Genomic DNA, 12381 nt, shown 5'->3' with positions numbered 1-12381 from the left:
AACCCCAAGATTTTCACTAATTTACATGTTATAATCTACCCATAAGCTATGTATTTACTTACATTTGATAGGAATTACTTACCTCAATTAGTTGATGAAAATGACTCTCTAACCAGCTCCAAAATCGCCCCCAAGAAGTGTAAGAAATGAGCAAAAATGCTCAAACCCCGATTTAAAACAACCCACTGCCTTCAGCGATTTTCGCACTTGCGGTGCCTCGGCCGCATTTGCGGTAACGCATCTGCAGTGCTTAGGCTGCTTCTGTGGAGTTCCTCAAGCCATCGAGGGTTTCTTCTGCAGAGGTGAGTGTCGCTCCTGCGGTCCCGCTTCTGCGGCAAGTGGGCCTCTCTTGCGGAGTGATCCGCTTCTGCGCTCTTCAAACTCGCACATGCGCGTTCGAAGGTGCGCACCAGGTCTCGCACCTGCGGTCCACTGCCAATCATCCCCTAACCGCTTCTGCGACACAACCAACGCACCTGCGAGCTCGCACCTGCGGCCGGCCAAGCGCAGGTGTGATCACACCAGAAGCTGAAAGCTTCAGCACTTGCCTTCAAGTCCGAACTTGATCCGAGCCTTGTCCGTTTAACGCCCGAGGCCCCCGGGGCCCTACCCGAACGTACCAACAAGATTGAAATTATAAAATGGACTCGCTCGAACTCTCGGAACACACAAAACAACATCAAAACTAAGAATTATACCCCAAACCAATTGAATCAAAATATGAACTTCAAGTTCTTCAATTTACTCCCAACGCGCCGAAACGTACTTAAACTACTCGGAATGATACCAAATTTTGCGTGCAAGTCTTAAATGATATTACAGAACTATTCTCGGTCGCAGAATTCCATTTGGACTTCGATATCACCATAACATACTTCAAACCAAATTTAAAGAACTTCAAAAACCTTCAAAGAACCAACTTTCACTATTAGGCGCTGAAATGCTCCTGGGTCATTCAGAACCCGATCCGAACGTACGCCCAAATCCGAAATCATCATACGAACCTATTGGAACTGTCAAATCTCGATTCTGAGGACGTCTACTCAAAACGTTAACCGAAGTCAAACTTTTCCTTTTTAGCCAACCTTAAGGAGTCAAATATTCCGATTTCAATCCGAACCCTTCCAAATCTCGAACTAACCACCCCCGCAAGTCACGAGACAGCTAAAGCACAAACAGGGAGTTTTATTTAGGGGAACAGGGTTCTAGAAGGCAAAACGACTGGTCGGGTCGTTATATTCTCCACCTCTTAAACAAACGTTCATCTTCGAACGGGTCTAGAATCATACCTGGAGTGCTGAATAAGTGTGGATATCTGCTCCGCATGTCCTCCTCAGACTCCCAAGTCGCCTCCTCAACTGGTTGGCCCCTCCACTGAACCTTTACCGCGAAAATCCTCTTGGACCTCAACTGGCGAACTTGCCTATCAACAATGGCAATTGGCTCCTCCTCATAACCCAGGCTCTCATCTAACTGAATCGTGCTGAAGTCCAACACATGTGACAGGTCAGCATGACACTTTCGGAGCATGGATACATGGAAAATCGGATGAACTCCCGATAGATTGGGCGGCAAAGTAAGCTCGTAAGCGACCTCCCCAACTCGTTTCAACACCTCAAATGGGCCTACAAACCTTGGGCGCAACTTGCCCTTCTTCCCAAACCTCAAGATCCCCTTCATCGGCGAGACCTTCAAGAGAACTTTCTCGCCTACCATAAATGATAAATCACGCGCCTTCTGATCCGTGTAACTCTTCTGTCTGGACTGTGCTGTGCGAAGTCGCTCCTGAATCAACTTTACCTTTTCCAAGGCATCCTTCACCAAATCAGTACCATATAACTTAGCCTCGCCGGGCTCAAACCACCCGATGGGAGAACGACATCGCCGACCATATAAAGCCTTAAATGGAGCCATCTCAATGCTGGACTGATAACTGTTGTTGTAAGGAAACTCGGCCAAGGGCAAGAATCGATCCCACTGCCCTCCAAAGTCAATCACACATGCTCTGCGCATGTCCTCCAAGATTTGAACTATCCGCTCTGACTTTCCGTCGGTCTATGGATGAAATGATGTGCTGAGCTCTACATGGCTCCCCAACTCACTCTGTACTACTCTCCAAAAATATGAGGTGAACTGAGGGCCTCTGTCTGATATGATAGAAAGAGGCACACCATGCAACCGAACTATCTTCTGAATATAAATCTGGGCCAACCTCTCTGAAGTATACATAGTCACAACTAGGATGAAGTATGCCAACTTGGTCAATCCGTCAACAATGACCCAAACTGCATCGAACTTCCGCAAGGTCCGCGGCAACCAAACTCGATATCCATAGTAATGCGCTCCCACTTCCACTCAGGTATAGTCATCTGTTGAAGTAGGCCACCTGGCCTCTGGTGCTCATGCTTAACCTGCTGGCAATTTAGGCATCTAGCTACATACTCGACTATGTCTTTCTTCATCCGCCGCCACCAATAGTGCTGTCTCAGGTCACGATACATATTCGTAGCACCTGGATGAATGGAATACCGAGAGTTGTGTTCTTTCTCTAGAATCCTCTTCCTCAAGCCATTGACGTTGGGAACACATAGACGACCCTGGAGTCACAGAACAACATCCTTGCCGATAGTAACCTCCTTGGCACCACCTTGTAGTACCGTCTCCCTGAGAACCATCAAGTGCAGATCATCAAACTGTCGGGCCCTAATATGCTCCAATAGTGAAGATTGAGCAACGACACATGTAAGAACTCGGCCGGGCTCTGAAATATCCAACCTCACAAGTCTGTTAGCCAAGGAATGAATGTCCAAAGCTAGTGGCGTCTCCTCTACTAAAATGAATGCCAAGCTACCCATACTCTCTGCCGTTTTTCTCAAGGCATCCGCGACTACATTCGCCTTACCCGGATGATAAAGAATGGTGATATCATAATCTTTCAATAACTCAAGCCATATGCGCTGCCTCAAATTGATATCCATTTGCCGTAACAAATGCTGCAAGCTGCGATGATCAGTGTAAACCTCACATGACACTCCATAAAGATAATGCCTCCAGATCTTAGGAGCATTAACAATCGCGGCCAACTCCAAATCGTGCACAAGCTAATTCTTCTTATGGGACTTCAGTTGACGTGAAGCATATGCAACAACTTGCCCCTCCTGCATCAATACACAACCTAAACCAACGCGTGAAGCGTCGCAATACACAATATACATCCTCGAGCCAGAAGGTAACGCTAGAACGGGCGTTGTAGTCAAAGCTGTCTTGAGCTTCTGGAAGCTCGCCTCATAATCATCGCACCAATGGAACGGAGCACCCTTCTCGGTCAATCTGGTCAAAGGTGCTGCAATAGATGAGAAACCCTCCACAAACCGAAGATAATAGCCTACTAACCCCAAGAAGCTCCTGATCTCAGTCGCTGTAGTAGGACGAGGCCAACTCTGAACTGCCTCAATCTTCTTGGGGTCCACCTTAATACCCTCGCATGATGCAACATACCCTAGGAATGCTACAGAATCTAGCCAAAACTAACACTTGGAGAACATATCATATAGTTTCTGTTCCTGCAAGGTCTGAAGCACCACTCTCAAATGCTGCTCGTGCTTCTCCATGCTACGTAAGTAAATCAAAATGTCATCAATGAAGACAATGACAAACGAATCAATGTAAGGCCTAAACACCCTGTTTATCAAATCCATAAACGTCGTTGGGGCGTTAGTCAAGCCGAAGGACATCACTAGGAACTCATAATGGCCGTATCTAGTACGGAAAGCAGTCTTTGGAACATCCTAGTCCTGAATCTTTAACTGATGGTATCTCGATCTCAAGTCTATCTTAGAGAATACCCTAGCACCCTGTAACTGGTCAAACAGATCATCAATACGCGGAAACGGGTACTTGTTCTTAATGGTAACCTTGTTCAACTGGCGGTAATCAATGCACATATGCATATTCCCATCTTTCTTCTTCACAAATAACACTGGTGCACCCCAAGGAGATACACTTGGTCTGACGAACCCCTTTGCTAGCAACTCCTCAAGTTGTTCCTTCAACTTGTTTGGAACCATACGGTATGGTGGAATAGATATAGGTTGGGTAATTGGAACCATATCAATGCAGAAATTGATATCACGATCTGGTGGCATGCTTGGAAGATCAGAAGGAAACACGACATTGAACTCCCAGACTACTGGTACTGAATCAATCGCCGAAGACTCTGCGGTAGTATCCCGAACATAGGCTAGATAAGCCAAATAACCCTTCTCGACCATTTGTCGAGCCTTTATAAGAGAGATGACTTGACTAGGTGTGCTGACGGACAAACCCTTCCACTCCAATCTAGGCAACTCTGGCATCGCCAAGGTAACAGTCTTGGCATGTCAATCAAGGATGGCGTGATACGGGGATAACCAGTCCATGCCCAGGATAACCTCAAAGTCGGTCATATTGAGCAACAAGAGATCCGTTCTAGTCTCATAACCACATAATGTGACAACACATGGCCGATAGATCCAATCCACAACAATAGAATCGCCCAAAAGAGTGGACATATAAACAAGAGTACACAAGGACTCACGAGGAATATCTAGGAAATGAGCAAATAGAGATGATACAAATGAATACGTAGACCCTGGATCAAACAATACTGAAGCATCCCTACCGCAGACAGAAATAGTACTTGTGATCACGGCATCTGAGGCCACTGCATCTGGTCTAGCTAGAAAAGCATAGAACCTAGCTGAAGTGCCGACTGGCTGGCCTCCGCCTATTTGAGCAATAGCTGGCTGACCTCCCCCTACCTTGCCTCCACCTCTAGGATGCCCCCTACTCACATGCCCTCCGCCTCTGGGCGACCGGACGGCTGGTGCTGAAATCATGGGATGATGACCCTGATGTACTGCCTTTCCTTGAAGCCTGGGGCAGAACCTCCGCACATAATTGGGATCCCCGCACTCGAAACAACCTCTCGGTGTGGTGATTTGTTATCCTTAAGTCAGACCCTGATGGCCTGAATACCCACTGGAAGAACCCTGAATGGCTGGTGGGCGGTAAGAACTCTCTGGCATGGCATTGAAATAGGCACTGGAAGAACCCTGAATAGCTGGTGGGTGGTAAGAACTCTCTGGCATGGCACTGAAATAGGGTCACGCTGGAGTACCCCGAGGAGGCGGCGGTGCTGGATATGTGAGCCTGCTGGGCTGACCCCTCACGAAGTGACCTCTTCCCCTAACCGGGGCACCTCTAAACTCTCCGGAATAATGGACCCTCTTGTCCCGCTGCATCTTCTCTCTACCCCTCTGATGGTAACCCTCAATCCTCCAAGCAATCTCCACTACTAGCTGATAGGAAGTCCCCATCTCAACCTCTCGGGCCATAGTAGCCTAAATACCTGAGTGCAACCCCGTAACAAACCTCCGTACTCGCTCCGCCTCAGTAGGTAGTATCATAAGTGCATGGCGAGACAACTCAGAGAATCTCGCCTCATAATCGGTCACTAACATCTGGCCCTGCTGGAGCTGCTCAAACTGGAACCATAACTCTTCCCTCTGAGAGGGTGGGAGATACCTGTCCAAGAATGGACGTGTAAACTGGTCCCAAGTCATAGGAGGAGAACCCACTGGTATGCCAAGAAGGTAAGACTGCCACCACCTACGGGCTTGCTCTCCAGCTAAAAAATAATGAAATCCACCCCATGGGACTCTAATATCCTCACGTTGTGCAGTCTGTCCCTGCACCGATCAATGAAATCCTGGGGATCCTCATGTCGCTCACCTCCAAAGACAGAAGGGTGTAGCCTAGTCCAACTCTCCAATAGTTTCTGCGGCTCGCCTGCCGCAGCTGGTCTAGGCTCAGGTGCCGCTGCTGCAACTAGCTGGGCACCGCCCATGGGTAGTGTACCCGGGGTCTGATATACGGCAGCCGCATGCCTTGGAGCCTGAGCAGTAGGGGTCTGTGCTCCCCCTCCCACCTGAGATATGGCTGGGTCTGCTGGAAATAAACCAGCCTGGGTCATAGTATCCATGAACCGTAGTATGCGGGCCATGACCTCCTGAATGTCCGGTGCTGACATGAAATCGACCAGGGCTGGATCTGCTGTGGGCACCTCATCCTGCTCCTCAACAATGAGATCCTCTATTGGATCCGCTGGTGGTATAACTGGAGCAACTCTAGGATGTCCTCGTCCCCTACCTCTACCAATCCGCAAAACTCTATTAAACCTGCCTATAACTTGTGAGACCTACATGAACCTAGTGCTCTGATACCATGTTGTCATGACCCAATTCTATTTTAGGTCGTGATGGCACTGTTGCTAGGCAAGCCAACTTTAACCAATCTAGTGATTTCCCATTTTAATAAGTTTTTCAAGTAAATAACTTTCCTTAATTTAAAGAATTTAATAAATAACAGATTTAGAATAAATAAAACAGAAGCAACTAGATGTAGTCATAACTGTAGAAATAAAGCAAAAACCACAAGTCTACTAGTGTGTGCCAAGACCTGGTGTCACAAGTATATGGGCTACTAGTAGAATATACAAAAGATTACTACTCTACTATCTGAAATGAGATAGATAGAACAATAACAAAAGAAAGACTCCGGCTGCTGCAGAACGGCCCGTAAGGCAGCTCACCGTGTAGTCTCGTAGCAGGGGTCAAGCTTGCACGCTGGACTGATACCTAGATGCACCTGCCTCAGATCCTGCACATTAAGTGCAGAAGTGTAGCGTGAGTACATAAACAACATGTACCCAGTAAGTATCCAGTCTAACCTCGAAGAAGAATTGACGAGGGGTCGACTTTGACACTTACTATGGGCTAAAAATAATATGCCAAAATTTACAAATAAGCATGGATTTCGTGAATAATACTGAAAACTCAATAACATGAAATAATAAATAATCCTTTCACAAGTACTAAGTCCCGAATTTATTTTCATCATTTAACAATTTATATCTCAAGCCAATGAAGTAATATCATTTATAAATGATTCCAAAGATGTATCATGCACAAATTGTACCGGGGTCGTATGGCCCTATCCAACATAAAATATTTAAATTGTGCACTGCCGAGGGTCGAACGGCTCGAACCATAGATGCATCTATCTGCTATCGAGGCGTTCGGCCCACTCCACAAATAGGAAATACTCTAAAGAAACACAAATTCTCAATAACATTCAAGTGTTCCATTCACAACTTCAAGTAAGTGAAATTTAACCTTTTAAAAATTCTTTTATAAATTTCCAATCTAACTTAAGCAATTAAATTAACATTTAAGGGTGCAAACATCTCAAGTATAGAATGATATGGGTCCTAGACTACCCGGACAATAGCATAATTAGTATCTACGTACGGACTCTCGTCACCTCGTGCATACGTAGCCCCCAAAAATAGAAGACACATGTTAATTAATTCACCTATGGGGATAGTTCCCTCTTACAAGGTTAGAAAAGAGACTTCCCTCATCTCAAAGTCTACTTTCCGGTCCAAGATTGTGCTCAACCCTCAATTCGGTGCCGAACAATCCAAACTAGTCAAATGGTTTAATAATAAATCAATACATGTTCAAAAGTTCATATTCCAACTATTGAAGGGATTACCCAACCCCAAAAACATGATTCCTAAAATTCGCCCCTGGGTTGTCCGTATTCTAGAGATTTTCGAAGAAAGTCCTTACCCATAATCTCACAAACTCAAATATATGATTTTTACTAATTTCAATAACAAATTTCGTGGTCAAATCTCATTTTTGTCAAAAACCTAGGTTTTCACCTAAACCCCAAGATTTTCACTAATTTACATGTTATAATCTACCCATAAGCTATGTATTTACTCACATTTGATAGGAATTACTTACCTCAATTAGTTGATGAAAATCCCTCTCTAACCAGCTCCAAAATCGCCCCCAAGAAGTGTAAGAAATGAGCAAAAATGTTCAAACCCCGATTTAAAACAACCCCCTACCTTCAGCGATTTTCACACCTACGGTACCGCATCTGCAGTGCTTAGGCCGCTTCTGCGGAGTTCCTCAAGCTAGCGAGGGTCGCTTCTGCGGAGGTGAGTGCCGCTCCTGTGGTCCCGCTTCTGCGCTCCTCAAACTCGCACCTGCGGTCCACTGCCACTCGTCCCCTAACTGATTCTGCGACACAACCAATGCACCCGCGGGAGGCCAAGTGCAGGTGTGATCACACTAGAAGCTGAAAGCTTCAGCACTTGCCTTCAAGTCCGAACTTGATCTAAGCCTTGTCCGTTTAACACCCGAGGCCCCCGGGCCACCACCCGAACGTACCAACAAGTTTAAAATCATAAAATGGACTCGTGCGAACTCTCGGAACACACAAAATAACATCAAATTCAAGAATCACACCCCAAACCAATTTAATCAAAATATGAACTTCAAGTTCTTCAATTTACTCCCAACGCGCAAAAACGTACTTAAACTACTCGGAAAGATACCAAATTTTGTGTGCAAGTCTTAAATGACATTATGGAAGTATTCCCGGTCTCGAAATTCCATTTGGAATTCGATATCACCAAAACCTACTTCAAACCAAATTTAAAGAACTTCAAAAACCTTCAAAGAACCAACTTTCACTATTAGGCACCGAAATGCTCCCGGGTCATTCAAAACCTGATCCGAACATACGCCCCAAGTCTGAAATCATCATACGAACCTATTGGAACCGTCAAATCTTGATTCCAAGGTCGTCTACTCAAAACATTGACCGAAGTCAAACTTGCCCTTTTTAGCAAACCTTAAGGAACCAAATGTTCCGATTTCAACCCGAACCCTTCCAAATCTCGAACTAACCACCCCCGCAAGTCATGAAACAGTAAAGTACAAACGGGGAGTTTTATTTAGGGGAACGAAGTTCTAGAAGGCAAAACGACCGGTCGGATCGTTACATTCTCCACCTCTTAAACAAACGTTCGTCCTCGAACGGGTCTAGAATCATACCTGGAGTGCTGAATAAGTGTGGATATATGCTCTGCATGTCCTCCTCGAACTCCCAAGTCACCTACTCGACTGGTTGGCCCCTCCACTGAACCTTTACCGCAGAAATCCTCTTGGACCTCAACTGGCAAACCTGCCTATCAACAATGGCAACTGGCTCCTACTCATAACCCAAGCTCTCATCTAACTGAATCGTGCTGAAGTCCAACACATGTGACAGGTCGGCATGATACTTCCGGAGCATGGATACATGGAAAACCGGATGAACTCCCGATACACTAGGCGGCAAAGCAAGCTCGTAAGTGACCTCCCCAACTCGTTTCAACACCTCAAATGGGCCTATAAACCTTGGGCTCAACTTGCCCTTCTTCCCGAACCTCATGATTCCCTTCATCGGCGAAACCTTCAAGAGAACTTTTTCACCCACCATAAATGATAAATCACGCGCCTTCTGATCCGTGTAACTCTTCTATCTGGACTGTGCTATGCGAAGTCGCTCCTGAATCAATTTTACTTTTTCCAAGGCATCCTTCACCAAATCAGTACCATATAACTTAGCCTCGCCGGGCTCAAAAATTCCCGATGGGAGAATGACATCGCCGACCATATAAAGCCTCAAATGGAGCCATCTCGATGTTGTACTGATAACTGTTGTTGTAAGCAAACTCGGCCAAGGGCAAGAATCGATCCCACTGCCCTCCAAAGTCAATCACACTTGCTCTGAGAATGTCCTCCGAGATCTGAACTGTCCGCTCCGACTGTCCATCGATCTATGGATGAAATATTATGCTGAGCTTTACACGGGTCCCCAATCACTCTGTACTGCTCTCCAGAAATGTGAGGTGAACTGAGGGCCTCTGTTTGATAGGATGGAAACAGGCACACCATGCAACCGAACTATTGCCTGAATATAAATATGGGCCAACCTCTCTGAAGTATACGTAGTCACAACTGGGATGAAGTGTGTCGACTTGGTCAATCCATCAACAATGACCCCAAACTGCATCGAACTTCTGCAAGGTCCGCGGAAACCCAAATACAAAATCCATAGTAATGCACTCCCACTTCCACTCAGGTATAGTTATCTGTTGAAGTAGTCCACCTGGCCTCTGGTGCTCATACTGAACCTGCTGGAAATTTAGGCATCTAGCTACACACTCGACTATGTATTTCTTCATCCGCCGCCACCAATAGTAATGTCTTAGGTCACGATATATCTTCATAGCATATGGATGAATGGAATATCGAGAGCTGTGTGCTTCCTCTAGAATCCTCTTCCTCAAGCCATCAACGTTAGGAACACATAGACGACCCCGGAGTCGCAGAACACCATCCTCGCCGATAGTAACCTCCTTGGCACCACCTTGTAGTACCGTCTCTCTGAAAATCATCAAGTGCGGATCATCAAACTGTCGGGCCCTAATTTGCTCCAATAGTGAAGATTGAGCAATGACACATGCAAGAACTCGGCTGGGCTCTGAAATATCTAACCTCACAAGTCCGTTAGCCAAGGACTGAATGTCCAAAGCTAGTGGCCTCTCCTCTGCTGAAATGAATACCAAGCTACCCATACTCTCTGCCTTTCTTCTCAAGGCATCCGCGCCTACATTTGCCTTGCCCGAATGATAAAGAATGGTGATATCATAATCCTTCAATAACTCAAGCCATCTGCGCTGCCTCAAATGGATATCCCTTTTCCAGAACAAATGTTGCAAGTTGTGATGAACAGTGTAAACCTCACAGGACACTCCATAAAGATAATGTCTCTAGATCTTAAGAGCATAAACAATCGCGGCCAGCTCCAAATCGTGCACAGGATAATTATTCTCATGGGGCTTCAGCTGACGTGAAGCATATGCACTAAATCGCCCCTCCTGCATCAATACACAACCCAAACCAACGCGTGAAGCGTCGCAATACACAGTATACATCCCCGAGCTGGAAGGTAATACTATAACGGGCGCTGTAGTCAAAGCTGTCTTGAGCTTCTGGAAGCTCGCCTCACAATCATCGGACCAATGGAACGGAGCACCCTTCTCAGTCAATCTGGTCAAAAGTGCTGCAATATATGAGAAACCCTCCACAAACCGACAATAATAGCCTGCTAACCCCAAAGAGCTCCTAATCTCAGTCGCCGAAGTGGGACGAGGCCAACTCTGAACTGCCTCAATCTTCTTGGGATCCACCTTAATACCCTTGCCTGATACAACATGCCCCAAGAATGCTACAGAATCTAGCCAAAACTCACACTTGGAGAACTTAGCATATAGCTTCTGTTCCTACAAGGTCTAAAGCACCACTCTCAAATGCTGCTCGTGCTCCTCCATGCTATGTGAGTAAATCAAAATGACATCAATGAAGACAATGACAAATGAGTTAATGTAAGGCTGGAACACCCTGTTCATCAAATCCATAAACGCCGTTGGGGTATTAGTCAAGCCGAAGGACATCACTAGGAACTCATAATGGCCATATCCCTGATCTCAAGTCGATCTTAGAGAACACCCTAGCACCCTGTAATTGGTCAAACAGATCATCAATACGCAACAATGGGTACTTGTTTTTACTGGTAACCTTGTTCAACTAGCAGTAATCAATACACATCCGCACCCCAAGGTGATACACTTGGTCCGATGATCCCCTTTGCTAGCAACTACTCAAGTTGTTCCTTCAACTCTTTCAACTCTTTCGGATCCATACGGTACGGTGGAATAGATATAGGCTGGGTACCTGGAGCCATATCAATGCAGAAATCGATATCACAATCTGGTGGCTTGCATGGAAGATCAGAAGGAAAAACATCGGAGAACTCCCGGACTACTGGTACTGAATCAATCGCTGGAGACTTTGCGGTAGTATCCCAAACATAGGCTATATAAGCCAAATAACCCTTCTCGACCATGTATCGAGCCTTAATAAGAGAGATGATCTGACTAGGTATGCTGACGGACGAACCCTTCCACTCCAATATAGACAACTCTGGCATCGCCAAGGTAACAGTCTTGGCATAGCAATCAAGGATGACATGATGCAGAGATAACCAGTCCATGCCCAGGATAACATCAAAGTCGGTCATATCGAGCAACAAGAGATCCGCTCTAGTCTCATAACCATAGAATATGACAACACAGGATCGATAGATCCGATCTACAACAATAGAATCGCCCACAGGAGTGCACACATAAACAGGAGTACCCAAGGACTCACGAGGAATATTCAGGAAATGGGGAAACAGAGATGACACATATGAATAGTAGACCCTGGATCAAACAATACTGAAGCATCCCTACTGCAGATAGAAATAGTACCTGTGATCACGGTATCTGAGGCCACTGCATCTGGTCTGGCCGGAAAAACATATAACCTAGCTGGAGCGCCAACTGGCTGGCCTCCGCCTGTTTGAACAGTAGTTGGCTGACCGCCCCCTGCC

Source organism: Nicotiana tabacum, chromosome 2, assembly GCF_000715075.1.
Source record: "Nicotiana tabacum cultivar K326 chromosome 2, ASM71507v2, whole genome shotgun sequence".
NCBI lineage: Eukaryota > Viridiplantae > Streptophyta > Magnoliopsida > Solanales > Solanaceae > Nicotiana > Nicotiana tabacum.
This window is presented reverse-complemented; position numbering follows the sequence as displayed.